The sequence below is a fragment of the Scyliorhinus torazame genome, chromosome 16 (assembly GCF_047496885.1).
Source record: "Scyliorhinus torazame isolate Kashiwa2021f chromosome 16, sScyTor2.1, whole genome shotgun sequence".
Taxonomy (NCBI): domain Eukaryota; kingdom Metazoa; phylum Chordata; class Chondrichthyes; order Carcharhiniformes; family Scyliorhinidae; genus Scyliorhinus; species Scyliorhinus torazame.
The window spans coordinates 62,801,272-62,815,398 of NC_092722.1; positions in this window are offsets into that span (position 1 = coordinate 62,801,272).

Genomic DNA, 14,127 nt, shown 5'->3' on the forward strand with positions numbered 1-14,127 from the left:
AAGAAGTCTTACAACACCAGGTTAAAGTCCAACAGGTTTGTTTCGAATCACTAGCTTTCGGAGCGCTGCTCCTTCCTCAGGTGAATGAAGAGGTATGTTCCAGAAACATATATATAGACAAATTCAAAGATGCCAGACAATGCTTGGAATGCGAGCATTAGCAGATGATTACATCTTTACAGATCCAGAGATGGGGTAACCCCAGGTTAAAGAGGTATGAATTGTATCAAGCCAGGACAGTTGGTAGGATTTTGCAGGCCAGATGGTGGGGGATGAATGTAATGCGACATGAATCCCAGGTCCCGGTTGAGGCCGCACTCATGTGTGCGGAACTTGGCTATAAGTTTCTGCTCGGCGATTCTGCGTTGTCACGTGTACTGAAGGCTGCCTTGGAGAACGCTTACCCGGAGATCAGAGGCTGAATGCCCTTGACTGCTGAAGTGTTCCCCGACTGGAAGGAAACATTCCTGCCTTGTGATTGTCGCGCGATGTCCATTCATTCGTTGTCGCAGCATCTGCATGGTCTCGCCAATGTACCGCGCTTCGGGACATCCTTTCAGCGGCGTATGAGGTAGACAACATTGGCCGAGTCGCACGGGTATGTACCGCGTACCTGGTGGGTGGTGTTCTCACGTGTCATAGTGGTATCCATGTCGATGATCTGGCCGTCTTGCAGAGATTGCCATGGTAGGGTTGTGTGGTGTTGTGGTCACTGTTCTGAAGGCTGGGTAGTTTGCTAACTACCCAGTAACTACCTAGCAAACTACCCAGCCTTCAGAACAGTGACCACGACACCACACAACCCTGCCATGGCAATCTCTGCAAGACATGGCACCGAGACCATGCAGACGCTGCGACAACGAATGAACGGACATCGCGCAACAATCACCAGGCAGGAATGTTCTCTTCCAGTCGGGGAACACTTCAGCAGTAAAGGGCATTCAGCCTCTGATATCCGGGTCAGCGTTCTCCAAGGCAGCCTTCAGGACGTGCGACAACGCAGAATCGCCGAGCAGAAACTTATAGCCAAGTTCCGCACACATGAGTGCGGCCTCAACCGGGACCTGGGATTCAGGTCGCATTACATTCATCCCCCACCATCTGGCCTGCAAAATCCTACCAACTGTCCTGGCTTGACACAATTCACACTTCTTTAACCTGGGGTTACCCCATCTCTGGATCTGGCAAGATTTAATCACCTGCTAATGCTCGCATTCCAAGCATTGTCTGGCATCTTTGAATTTGTCTATATATATGTTTCTGGAACATACCTCTTCATTCACCTGAGGAAGGAGCAGCGCTCCAAAAGCTCGTGATTCGAAACAAACCTGTTGGACTTTAACCTGGTGTTGTAAGACTTCGTACTGGGCTCACCCCAGTCCAACACCGGCATCTCCACATCATAAAATTTTGCAGACAACCATCCAAAAGGACAAGAGTAGCTGGTCTATTTGTAATGGGTACAATTATATTTCTAGGGAGAAATATTAGGCGGTGTTAGGGAGCACCTGACAAAGTAAAGTTGCCAGACCACTTACTTGAGGAAGTGGCTGATGCTGTCACAGGTCTGCTTTTCACCGAAGAACCTGCGATAGAGTTGTGCCATCTTTGATAATGACCTCTCACCCAGTGGTAGTGAAGGTTAGCAACATGAATCAACCTTTCATTCATTATCGCTGGAAAAAAAGAGACAAGCTGCCAAAGTTTTTTGCTGTGCACTCATCAGGGCAGATTTGCAAGAATACCAAATCTACAGGGAACAACAATTTATACTGCATGGAAAAAGGGTGCTGTTTGGTTGGCAAGAGGAGACTGATTGGTGGAGGGTTGACATGGAGACATTGCCCAGGGAACAGATACCCGTTAAGCCTTTTGGAGGATTGCCATGGAGAATGCACCAAGGAACAGTTAACTGTCAAGCCTTTATTTAGATTCAAACCAGGCAGGTCAACTCTGTTTGGTCAAGGTGAATTTGTCCTGATGAGTGTAAAACATAAAGCTTTGGCAGCATGTCTCTTTTTCAGCAGTATTCAAGATTTGTACAGCCAAGCAACAATTTCCATTCATTGGTAAAAGCATGCGATTGATGCCTTGTTCAGTAAAGTGAGCTTTCTTATCCAGTATCACTACTCACTAGAAAAGTTGGAAGTAAACTTAATGGAACCATTACATGGAGCTTTAAAAAGAAACTTGGAATGTCTTTATATTTTAACCAATTTTTGTGGTTTTTTTACTGGCTAATTCCACCTTGGTTCTTTCAACAGTCAAACTTCAATTTCACCCCACTCCCACTTCCTCTAGGTGACTTAATAGGATTTCCCATTGAGAATACCTCTTTATCTGTGTGTTTGACAAAAACTAAGAGGAGGAAGAACAGAGTGAGGGCAGGCTGCTCAGGAAGGACATGAAGTATATGGCAACTGTGTGCCACTAACACCGATCACGGCATTCCTGCCTCCATCTGACTCAGAACCAGTGGTTATGGGGGCTTCACTATAATAATAATCTTTATTAGTGTCACAAGCAGGCTTACACTAACACTGCAATAAAGTTACTGTGAAAATCTCCTAGTCACCACACTCCGGCGCCTGTTCTGGTATGCTGAGGGAGAATTCAGACTGTCCAATTACGGAAAGAAACTAGAGCACCCGGGGGAAACCCACGCAGACACGGGGAGGATGTGCAGACTCCGCACAGACAGTGACCCAAGCTGGAATCGAACCCGGGTTTCTGGCGCTGTGAAGCAATAGTGCTAACCACTGTGCTACCGTACTCTGCAGCCTAACCCTCTACCACAGGAACCCACCCAGTTGCTTTAAAGTCACTAACATTTGAGTTTTATGTCCCAGGGTTGTTCCAGAAAGCCTCTGGACATTAATTGTTCCAACTGCTCCATTGAAAGTTCATTGACCTGAAACGTGGGCCGAAATTCTCCAGCCTTTGGGATTCTCATTTCCTGCCGGCAGCGCAACCCGACCCGTGGCTGACGGAGGCCTTCAGTGGGAAATCCCCTTGAGAAGCGGCGGTAAGTGACAATCCCGCCGACAGCGAATGGGGTGCCGCCGAGAAACACGCGGCTGGGAGCACAGACAGTCCCGCCCGTTAACTTTTACTCTCTCGCCACCAATGTTGCCCGAGTCTTTCCAACACGTTCGGTTTCTATTTCAGATTCACGGCATCTGCGGCAATTCATTTCTTTTGTCACAGAAGTATTATTTGCTCGAGAAAGCCATTTTCCCCCTGGGCAATTAACAGCAACAAAACAGATTGTCACAATTTGCATGATTGGCAAGAAGGTACAATGAGTTACAGATTGCACCCATGTGACCTCCTGTGGTCCTTTCATTAACTGCACAAGCAGGAAAGGATTGCACTCACTCTGTGTCGAGCGGCTTTCGTGACCAGCAGTATCACATCATGCGAGTGAATGCCCCCTGCAATGTGGCAAGCTCTCAATTAAGGCGCCCTGAAATGCTTGCGAGAGTGAGCTTGTGAGCTTTGTCTGTTACCACAGCAACTAAAAATAATGTTACTCCAAATATTGGAACAGTTGATGTCAAAGAATCTAAGAGCTAATAACACTGTCACGTGGAATGCCCAATCTATTGTGCCGCTGACTTTGACATGAAAGAAGAACCGTAGTCCAAAATCTGGGGAAACAATGTTGTTTGGTTCATCAATTAACTTTGGGTTTTGGGTTTGATCAAGAGGAAAACTTTTACACTTTGAAAGAAGTCTGTGCCACGCTTATTTACGACATTTTAAGGATGACCTGCAGTCTTGGGTACGAAACAAGCCAGACATTTACAGTATGGTTTTCCCCACATTCCTTCAAATCCTGAAATGGAAATCTTTGAGCGGTTCAGTTGTGGAGACAATTCACGTTCAAAACCTGTGCTCCCCCCTACGGCATAGTGGCACAGTGGTCAGCACTGCTGCCTTACAACGCCAGGGCAATTCTGGCCTTGGGTGACTGTGTGGAGTTTGCACCTTCTCCCCATGTCTGCGTGGGTTTCTTCTGGGTGCTCTGGTTCCCTCCGAAAATCCAACGATGTGCAGTTTAGGTGGCTTAACCATGATAACCTGCCCCTTTGTGCCCAAAGATGTGCAGATTAGGTGGGGTTCCGGGGATAGGGTGAGGGAGTGGACTTCGATAGGGTGCTCATTTGGAGGGTCAGTTCAGACTGGATGGGCCGAATGGCCTCCTTTTGCACCATAGGGATTTTATGGGATATCTCGGCCACTGGGATAATATAGATTTTTCTTTCACCTTTCAATTTGTGGGCAGCACGGTAGCATTGTGGATAGCACAATTGCTTCACAGCTCCAGGGTCGCAGGTTCGATTCCGGCTTGAGTCACTGTCTGTGCGGAGTTTGCACGTCCTCCCCGTGTGTGCGTGGGTTTCCTCCGGGTGCTCCGGTTTCCTCCCACAGTCCAAAGATGTGCAGGTTAGGTGGATTGGCTGTGATAAATTGCCCTTAATGTCCAAAATTGCCCTTAGTGTTGGGTGGGGTTGCTGGGTTGTGGGGATAGGGTGGAGGTGTTGACCTTGGGTAGGGTGCTCCCTCCAGGAGCCGGTGCGGACTCGATGGGCCGAATGGCCTCCTTCTGCACTGTAAATTCTATGATAATCTATGATAATTGATAACATTGGGGAGATGTGTTGAAACACATCTTTAAACTCTTTACACTGTAACAGAATCAGCCTATTATCAGGTGACAACATGACCTCTTTGATCAAAAGCAGTTGTGAGCTCCATATGTGGTATACTCGGATATTCTCACACTTCGTGGTGCATAGCGGTGTTTTTCTGCCAGCTTAACATATATATATGTGTTAAATATCTCATAAGATATCATATTGTCATGTCCAGAAGACATGATGTAAAATATTTGTATGTCTATATGGACCTGTCCAACTTATAAAATTATTATTTATTTAAATAGACCAAGGTTTTACACTGGCTGAAGCCTGACTGTCTGCAACTCACGCAATAAATGAACTTCTAACCTTCATAAAACAGCTAGGATCTTGTTATCTCGAAAGGCGCACGAACATCCACTGTGACGGCAGAATTCAAATTCCAAGGAAATGCACAGAGATCCTTTTACATTTCTAAGACAGAGCTCTGGCCAATGGAGATGATACGTCTGCGAGGACAAAGGGGTCCTGGGACCTCTGAAACGTATTAGTGGATGCAACATTAACCATCTCAAGAATCTTCACCAGGAATATATGTTATGTGTCTAAACCGAGGGGAAGAGGTGGAAGTTACGTCAGATTACCTCAACTCCTAAGCTGCTAGAACCTGTAATATTGCCTTGCCAAGCTAATGGAGTGATTCTGCCATCTTCCATCAACAAAGTAGCAGCAGAAACAAAGCTCTGTCCAGGTTTAAGCTGCCTGGCCCTCATCTACACTGTTTTCTACTGGAACATTTGAACCCAGTGCCCACGTCAAGACTAATTTGCCTCTATGTGCCTCTCCCATTATGGAAGTCAGAGCTACTGGAAAAGTGGATTACCACGCATAAGTTTCCGCCGGATAACCTCTCTGAAGGAATACGCTATGGGACTTCTGATTTTGGACTGACGTGAATCAATAATTTTTATTTTGTAGTTGATCCTTGCCCGTCACCTCTTCCCTTATCCCTCTTTTAATTGTGTGAATGTCTGCGGGGGTGGGAGGTTGTTGCAATACTCCCCTGTTTTGAGTCTGTGTAAAAGAAACAGAACCTCTGATTTTACCGTATTTCGGGTTTGCCGTGGGGTCATTAATAGACGATTGCATCACTCCAAAGCTGAGGGGTTGTGGAAAATACATCACCAATTCGAAAGAGAGATCAAGGCCGGGATACTCCAATCCCGCGGCCAAGTTCTGACACCGGCATGAAAAGAGGTGTGAACCACTCCGGCGTCAACGGTCCTCAATTGTCTGGTATGCTCCCCTTCCTAAGGGGATAGGTCGGCACCGGTGTGGTCCCCGCTGCTCCAGCCGGCGCAGCACGGCCGGCGCCTGTTCGCGCATGCGCACCGTGGCCAATGTGACTCTGCGCATGCGCGTGGGTTGCCGTCTCCACGCCGGGCCCCGGGCAATATGGCAGAGCCCTACAGGGGCCCAGCGAGGAGAAACACAGGCCCCCATGGAACCAGCCCACCCGCCGATCGGTAGGCCCCCCCCCCGTGGTCGGATCCCCCTGCCGCCCCCTCCAGGACGGCCCCCGCAGACACATCTTCCAGGTCCCTTCATGTGGGACCCATGCCGGTGGGACTCGGCTAAAATCGGTGGGCACTCGGCCCGTCGAGGCCCGGAGAATCGGCGGGGGGGGGAGGGGGGGGGGGGGCAGCGATCCCGTGGGCACTCGAAAATCGGCGCCGGAGAATCAGCGAGCCGGCGTTGGGGCGGCGCGATTCTCAGCCCCCCCCCCCCGGCATTCTCCGACCCGCCGTGGGGTCGGACAATCACGGCCCATAAATCCTCAAATAAACACCTTTCTGTTTGTGTGCAGGTGGGACAGGACAAATCTTCAAATGAAAATGAAAATCGCTTATTGTCACAAGTAGTCTTCAATGAAGTTACTGTGAAAAGCCCCTAGTCGCCACATTCCGGCGCCTGTTCGGGGAGGCTGGTACAGGAATTGAACCGTGCTGCTGGCCTGCCTTGGTCTGCTTTCAAAGCCACCGATTTAGCCCAGTGTGCTAAACCAGCCCCTTGATGCTCACAAACGGTGTGAACTTCCTTTTCTGACATTGGACAGTAGGTGGAACGGGAGAAAGGAAGAAGAATATACTTGGAGGAGGTGTTGGCCTCAGCTCAATGGCTACGGTCTCATCCCTGACCCAGAATATCATGGTCGGAATGTTAAACTCTCCCCTCCCAATATAAGGAGCACCTTACTCCCTCCTCACCTCACTCGATATGTTCATCGAGGCAACATCGGGTGGCCTCAATGGGAAATCCATTATTATTATTATTGCTGACTGCAAGGAAAACAACGTAGATTGGAACGCCCGGAGACTTCGAATCAAGATTGAGTACACGCTTCCTTGGGGCTTCAACGCAAACAAATACAATAAAAGCACAAATTGAACCTGAACACAGTAACTTCACGGTTAACAAATTTAAAAAAACTGGAGGGACTTCATTACATTCAAAAGGTCTTGTGTGTGTGTGAAAGCAATTCACTGGGTGGATATTAAAAACTGAAAATCTGATTTATATGGAGGTCAAAGGGCGAGGAGAAAAATAGTCAACAGTTAAAGATGTGAGAGATTAAATACTCTGAAGATTCGCAGCACTGTAATTTGAGAAACTGAGGCTCCGCGAGCCAATTTGAGCTTCAAAGAAATTTGAAGCCTGTCCCAATTCCAGTAATTCTGTTTTTAAAATAGACCATGTGGTCCACTGGGGAAACTAAGTGACATTAAGGCACAGCTTAGAATGTGTACAAGACGAAGAAAGGCAGAAGGAATAAGGTCCGTCTTTCGGAAGGGAGGTGGAGATGGCGCGGGTGGGGGTTGGGGTGTACAGTGAGATCATGTCATGATGGACAAATTACTCCTGGAAACTGCAAACTTAACCAAGTACAACCTTTGTAGAAATATGAATTTATATCTTAGTTTAAAGATCCTGCATAATAATAGTGTATGAGCTATAATACAGCTTGTTAATGTGACTGAAGAAATGGAATTAATATTGACCAGGTGAACCAGTAACTGAGAGGAAAATATTAAATGAAGACATTTGAGCCTTTTGTTCAGTAAGATTGGAATTTTAAATCTTCTTTTTTCATAGAATCATTACAGTGCAGAAGGAGGCCATTCAGCCCATCAAGACTGCACCAACCCTCTGAAAGGGCACTCTACCTAGGCACACTCCCCTGCTCTATTCCCACAACCCCACCTAGCCTGCACATCTTTGGACTGCAGGAGGAAACCAGAGCCCCCGGAGGAAATCCACGCAGACACGGGGAGAAAGTGCAAACTCCACACAGACAGTTACATAAAGCTGGGATTGAACCAAGCTCCCTGGTGCTGTGAAGCAGCAGGACTATCCACTGTGCCACCATGCCACCCTCGTTATCACACAATATCGGCAGGATAAAGAGCACCTACCAATCCTGCCACTTCTGTTACTACCCTCTCATTTATGAGGAGGCGGCGGCGTGTGATGATTTCACCAGGCTCGTAATCGCGAGGCCCAGGTTGTTGCTGTGGGGACATGGGTTCGAATCCCACCATGAAAGCTGATAGAATTTAAATTTAAGTCATAAATCTGGAATATAAATCTGGTCTATGTGATAGTGACCTTGAAGCCAACATCGATTGTTGTAAAAACACATCTGGTTCACTCACGGCCCTTTAGGGAGGAAATCTGCCGTGCTTATTTGTATGGGACTCCAATGTGGTTGACCATAACTGCTTTCTGAAGATGGCTTGGCACGCCAATCAGTTCAAGGGCAATTAGCAATGGGCAACAAATGCGAGATGGCTCACATCACATGTGCGTGATCAGTGGCTCGGCCAGCATTGCCAGCACTCCTCCAAAGCTACTTTTGTGGAAAGGAGGATGGGCCTATTGATCTTCCCTCCTTTCGTGCTGATGGCACAAAGGTATGTAAAGGGTCAAGAAGGCATAAGGTGCCTGAAAAGCGATAGAGATAGGATCTAGAGTGGGCAAAAGTATTCAATGGCTCCCCTTAAACATGACAATGGCAGAGATTCAACAAGGAAAGGTGCCAGAAATTGTGCCTCACTTTGTCTGAACTCACAATTCACTGCTGGCCCAAGGGTTGTATAGTCCAATCGAGGAGATTTTCTGGAACAGGGGATGTGGAGCCTGAATTGGCACAGGGCTGTTGTGCCACAATTATATTTCAGAAAGACTGCCAACCGAATGGTTAAATACATCTATTTAGCATTGTGTCTAACTTTGCACAGTACATGAAGAGCTACAACCTAGATTGGAATGGCTTGGAATGTCACGGAATGGTTTGGAATGCCAATATTGCTGTCACCAGCTGAATACCTTCAAACATCAGAGGAATTGTGCAAATTACGAAGCACATTTTCAATGTCACGGGCAACTTTAGCTTCAAAAGACCCAACCCCAACCTGACCACAGCAACTGGCATAGCTAAAACGTGCCCCTTTACGAATTGTGACTTTAGTCAATTGTCATGACCCTTACACGAGGATCATGGGGAAACCATTGTTGATCTCCCCGTGGGACTCGTGGAGTACGAGCTCCCCAGGTGGGGTGGGGGGGGGGGTGGGGGGGGGGGGGGGGAGAGACCACCCAGCTGGAACTCGTTAGACTTACATATAGGCTCAAGCAGGGCCTGGGGTTGTTGGTTGTCCCACCAAGGACTGGATTGGGAGAGAGTTGCCGTCGTGGGGAGGGTATTGTACTTGATTTGATAAATTCTTGTTCCACTACTGCCAACTTCCTCAAGCTCCGAAATCAATATTCCTAATCTTATTGACCATATCAATACACAGACTGCTGCCTCTCTTCTGAATGAATACACCTATTCTAATAATGCGGGATCTAAATCGAAAATGTATGGCAGGCATATGGCATCTCAGAAGCCTCACCATGGCCGTGCTTTCCCTTTACCCAGGTTGCAGCAGTGGCTCTTTTATCCTTGCAAATTTTGCACTCGGCATGTGGTTTCATGAATCAAACCGGATTGTTAAGTGGTCTTGCCGATTTCTATGTTATTATTATGCTTGTGTTCTGGGAGCATCTCGCTTCTCCATCTTTCTCAACTGAATATATGCATCCATTCAAATATCATCAAAGTACACACTTAACAACCTGAAAATGTAGCCCATTGCTTAGCTGTTGTGGGAAATAGTTTACAGGCTTAGAAAAATGCACAACTATTCTCTTCCCTTTTTCACCCTGCAAGAGTGCATGAATATTAACCCACACGTGGCACAAGATGATATTCATAGAAATCTCATGGAAGGTCATTGCTAGGGCAATGTAGAGGCGTGGGGGAAGGCCAGTTGTAAACCCTCTTCAAGCCTTTTCTGTGGCTCAATTTTTCTTTTCCTATAAATCTTTATATCATTTGAAGAGGGTAATATGCAGAAGTAGCTGACAAAACTACAGGGGTCAATGATAATATTGTAATGCACCATTGAGGGCACAGCCAACAGATTCAATTTGAACAGGAAAAGCTATAAAAGCTTGTGTGAGTTTAATGTAACCCTTGCAAGCAATACTTAACTTTGGCCTTTCTGAAAAATTCCATCTGGGTGCAGACATTGTCATTCCACAAGTTATGAAAACAACTAAAATCCTCCCTGCATGTGCAACAGCCATTTTAAACTGCCAGTAATTTGTATTTGTAAATCCGCCGGTTATATGGACACTAAAGTTGCTCCTTCCTCTAATAATTCAAAACCTGCTCCGCTGAGAAGGTCAGGTCATTCATATCCCTGATCACTTACACTCCTGAAACAACAGCTCTACTTGGAACTTGGTCGTGATGGGACCCTCCCAGGAGTTCCTTGGAAATACTTTCGGGACGTCCGCAGAGAATCGCCGCTGAGGTGAAAGATTTCCGTCGGTTCACAGGAGACCCTGGGTGGTGGCCGATTAAAAGGAAAGAGCTCATCTGGGAATGTGCAGAGATGAAGTTGAGGCTCCAGAGAGTGGGCAAATGGCTCAACTACACAACCCTTCAATCACCACGGGCAGGATTCTCCGTCTGCCGACGCCGTCGAGGGTACAGGTGCCCTCTGGTCCCAGCCGACCCATCAGTGGGATGGGTGCGCTCCAGTGCAACCAGTGCCATCTTGTTGGCTGGGATGAGTATGTGTGCAGAGTGAAGTGTGTATATGTGGCTGCAGCTTGTCAGCCTCCCGGGTGTGAATCGCGAACCCGGCAAATCCCGCACCATTTCTCATTGGAATCGATTGTGTTCCACGTGGTGCCGGTGCTAGCCCCTCCACAGTCGCTGAACCAGTCCAGGTTCGGCGCCAGTTTCGCTATCATGGAAGTCCACGAACCCTGCCCGGCATCGACACTTGGGCTCAGTGTGGTAATACCAGGTATTGCAGTACCTGAGAGGTGAATGACCATTGGCTGGACCGAGGGGTCTACCATTGGATATTGTACATAGCCCCACCTCATAAGAACCGATGTCGTCCCAGCAGCCTTCACTTTCTGTATCATCGCTGCTGGGTATAGTTCTATCTGATTAAAGCTGAATCGATATGACTCCTCGTGGTCTCAAGAGTATTGATTGTGCATCAATTTAATCAGATAAGCACTTTTAAAGGATGGATCTCCGCATCAAGCCAGCGTGCCTTCAGCTCAGCCCCCACGCAGAACACTCTGCTGCGATTTTTAAGCATGGGCTGGCGTGCTTTGAGAGCTACCTCGAAACGGCTGCCGACACCCCCACGGAAAGGCAGAAGATACACCTCCTACACTCGCGGGTCAGCCCGGCGATCTACCCACTGATTGAAGGGGCGGCGAACTATGATAAAGCCATGGAGCTGCTGGAAGGACATTACATTCGTCCACTGAACCAGGTCTACGCCCGTCACCTGCTGGCAACGAGACGGCAGAGCCCTGATGAGACACTCGAAGACTTCTACCGGGCACTGATAGTGCTGGGTCAAAACTGCGGCTGCCCAGCGGTGACGGGGAACGAGCACGCTGAACTTTTAATTCGAGACGTTTCGTGGCAGGTATGGTTTCCCCCGACATCTGCCGAATGCTCCTCGAAATGGACACACTGGGCCTCACCGAGGCCCGGGCCCTAGCAGGGTCCATGGACGTGGCGTACAAGAACGCACTCGCATACGCCCCCTCGTGCAGGGCACCCCCCTGGGCTGCGTGGCACCCCGCCGCGGCAGCCCCCCAGACTTAACCGCTAAACCCGCAGACTTACCCGCTAACGCCGCAGGCCTGCGCGGCAAGGCGCCCCGCTACCGCCGCCGGCCAACGCTGCTTCTTCTGCGGCCAGGCGAATCACCCGCGCGCGCGCTGCCTGGCCCGCACCGTCACCTGCAAAGGGTGCTGCAAGAAAGGCCACTATGCCACGGTCTGCCTAGCCCGCGCTGTGGCCCGCGATTACCCACAGCCGTTCTTCCAGGTCCCGGCTGTCCAAGGCCCACCGCAGCCGTTTTTTCAAGTCCCGGCTGTCCATGGCCCACCGCAGTCCTTTTTCCCAGTCCCGCCGGCCCAACGCGCACCGCAGCCTTTGCCCCTCCAGGCAGCGTGCGACCCACAGCCGTGGACATTTTGTCCCCTGGCAACCATGCTGGAGGAGTGGGCGCCGCCATTTTGTCCCTCACCGCCGCCATCTTCGGAGTCCCCGTCCCCGGACTCCATGTGCGATCCATGGACGGCGCCATCTTGGATGGGGCCTCAAGCCCCCAGCATGGCTGACTACGCGCTGCCCGACCAAAACTCCTTGCTGCAGCTGGCCTCCGTTACCCTGGACCAGAGTCGGCCCCGAACGCTAGCGAAGGCCACCACTACGATCCCCATCAACGGCCACGTGACGTCGTGCCTGATCGACTCCGGGAGCACGGAAAGTTTCGTCCACCCTGACACGGTAAGGCGCTGTTCTCTGGTCACCTATCCCATCAAACAAAGGATCTCGCTGGTCTCCGGGTCACACGCGGTGCAGATAAAAGGGTTCTGCCTCGCGAACCTCACCATCCAAGGCAGGGAATTCCACAATTTCCGCCTATACGTGCTGCCGTATCTCTGCGCAGCCACCCTTCTGGGACTGGATTTCCAGTGCCACCTACAAAGCCTGACCTTTAAATTTGGCGGCCCTATACCCCCCCTTACTGTTTGCGGTCTCGTGACCCTTAAGGTCGACCCGCCTTCCCTGTTTGCGAACCTCACCACGGATTGCAAACCCGTCGCCACCAGGAGCAGACGGTACAGCGCCCAGGACCAGACCTTCATCAAGTCCGAGGTCCAAAGGCTGCTGAAGGAAGGGGTCATCGAAGCAAGCAACAGCCCCTGGAGAGCTCAAGTAGTGGTGGTAAAGACCGGGGAGAAACATAGGATGGTCATCGACTATAGCCAGACCATCAACCGGTTTATGCAACTGGATGCGTACCCTCTTCCCCGTATTGCCGACCTGGTAAACAGGATTGCGCAATACAAGGTCTTCTCCACGGTGGATCTCAAGTCTGCCTACCACCAGCTACCCTTCCATAATAGTGACCGCCAGTACACTGCCTTCGAAGCAGATGGGCGGCTCTACCACTTTTTAAGGGTTCCCTTCAGTGTCACGAACGGGGGGCGTCATTCTCCGACCCCCCGCCGGGTTGGAGAATGGCCGTTGGCCGCCGTGAATCCCGCCCCCGCCCCCGCCGAAGTCTCCGAAGGGAGAAAAGTCGGCGGGGCGTTAATGGCGCCGCTGCCGCGGAGAATGTCACGGGTCTGCGCAAGGCAGCCGATTTTCGGCCTGCCGATATTCTCCCTTCCGGATGGGCCGAAGTCCCGTCGACGTGATGACCGTTCACGTCGACGTGAATCAAACCTCCTTTTCATCGGCGTGACCCGGTGCTCCAGGCTCACGCCGACCAGCGAGGAGGTGAGTGACGGCCTGGGGGGTTGGCTCTGGGCAGGAAATGGCGTGGCCGCAGACTGATTGCCTGAGGAGAGGTGTGTCTCGGCTTGTGTGTGTGTGCGGCGGGGGGGGGGGGGGGGGGGGGGGGTGGTTAGAGTAGGCTGGGCTCCGGGGGAGTGCCGGGAGGGGGTCCGTGCCGGGGTGGAGGTTGGGGGTTGTGGAGGGCGTCCGTGCCGGGGTGGAGGTTGGGGGTTGGGGAGGGGGTCCGTGCCGGGGTGGAGGTTGGGGGTTGGGGAGGGGGTCCGTGCCGGGGTGGAGGTTGGGGGTTGGGGAGGGGGTCCGTGCCGGGGTGGAGGTTGGGGGTTGGGGAGGGGGTCCGTGCCGGGGTGGAGGTTGGGGGTTGGGGAGGGGGTCCGTGCCGGGGTGGAGGTTGGGGGTTGGGGAGGGGGTCCGTGCCGGGGTGGAGGTTGGGGGTTGGGGAGGGGGTCCGTGCCGGGGTGGAGGTTGGGGGTTGGGGAGGGGGTCCGTGCCGGGGTGGAGGTTGGGGGTTGGGGAGGGGGTCCGTGCCGG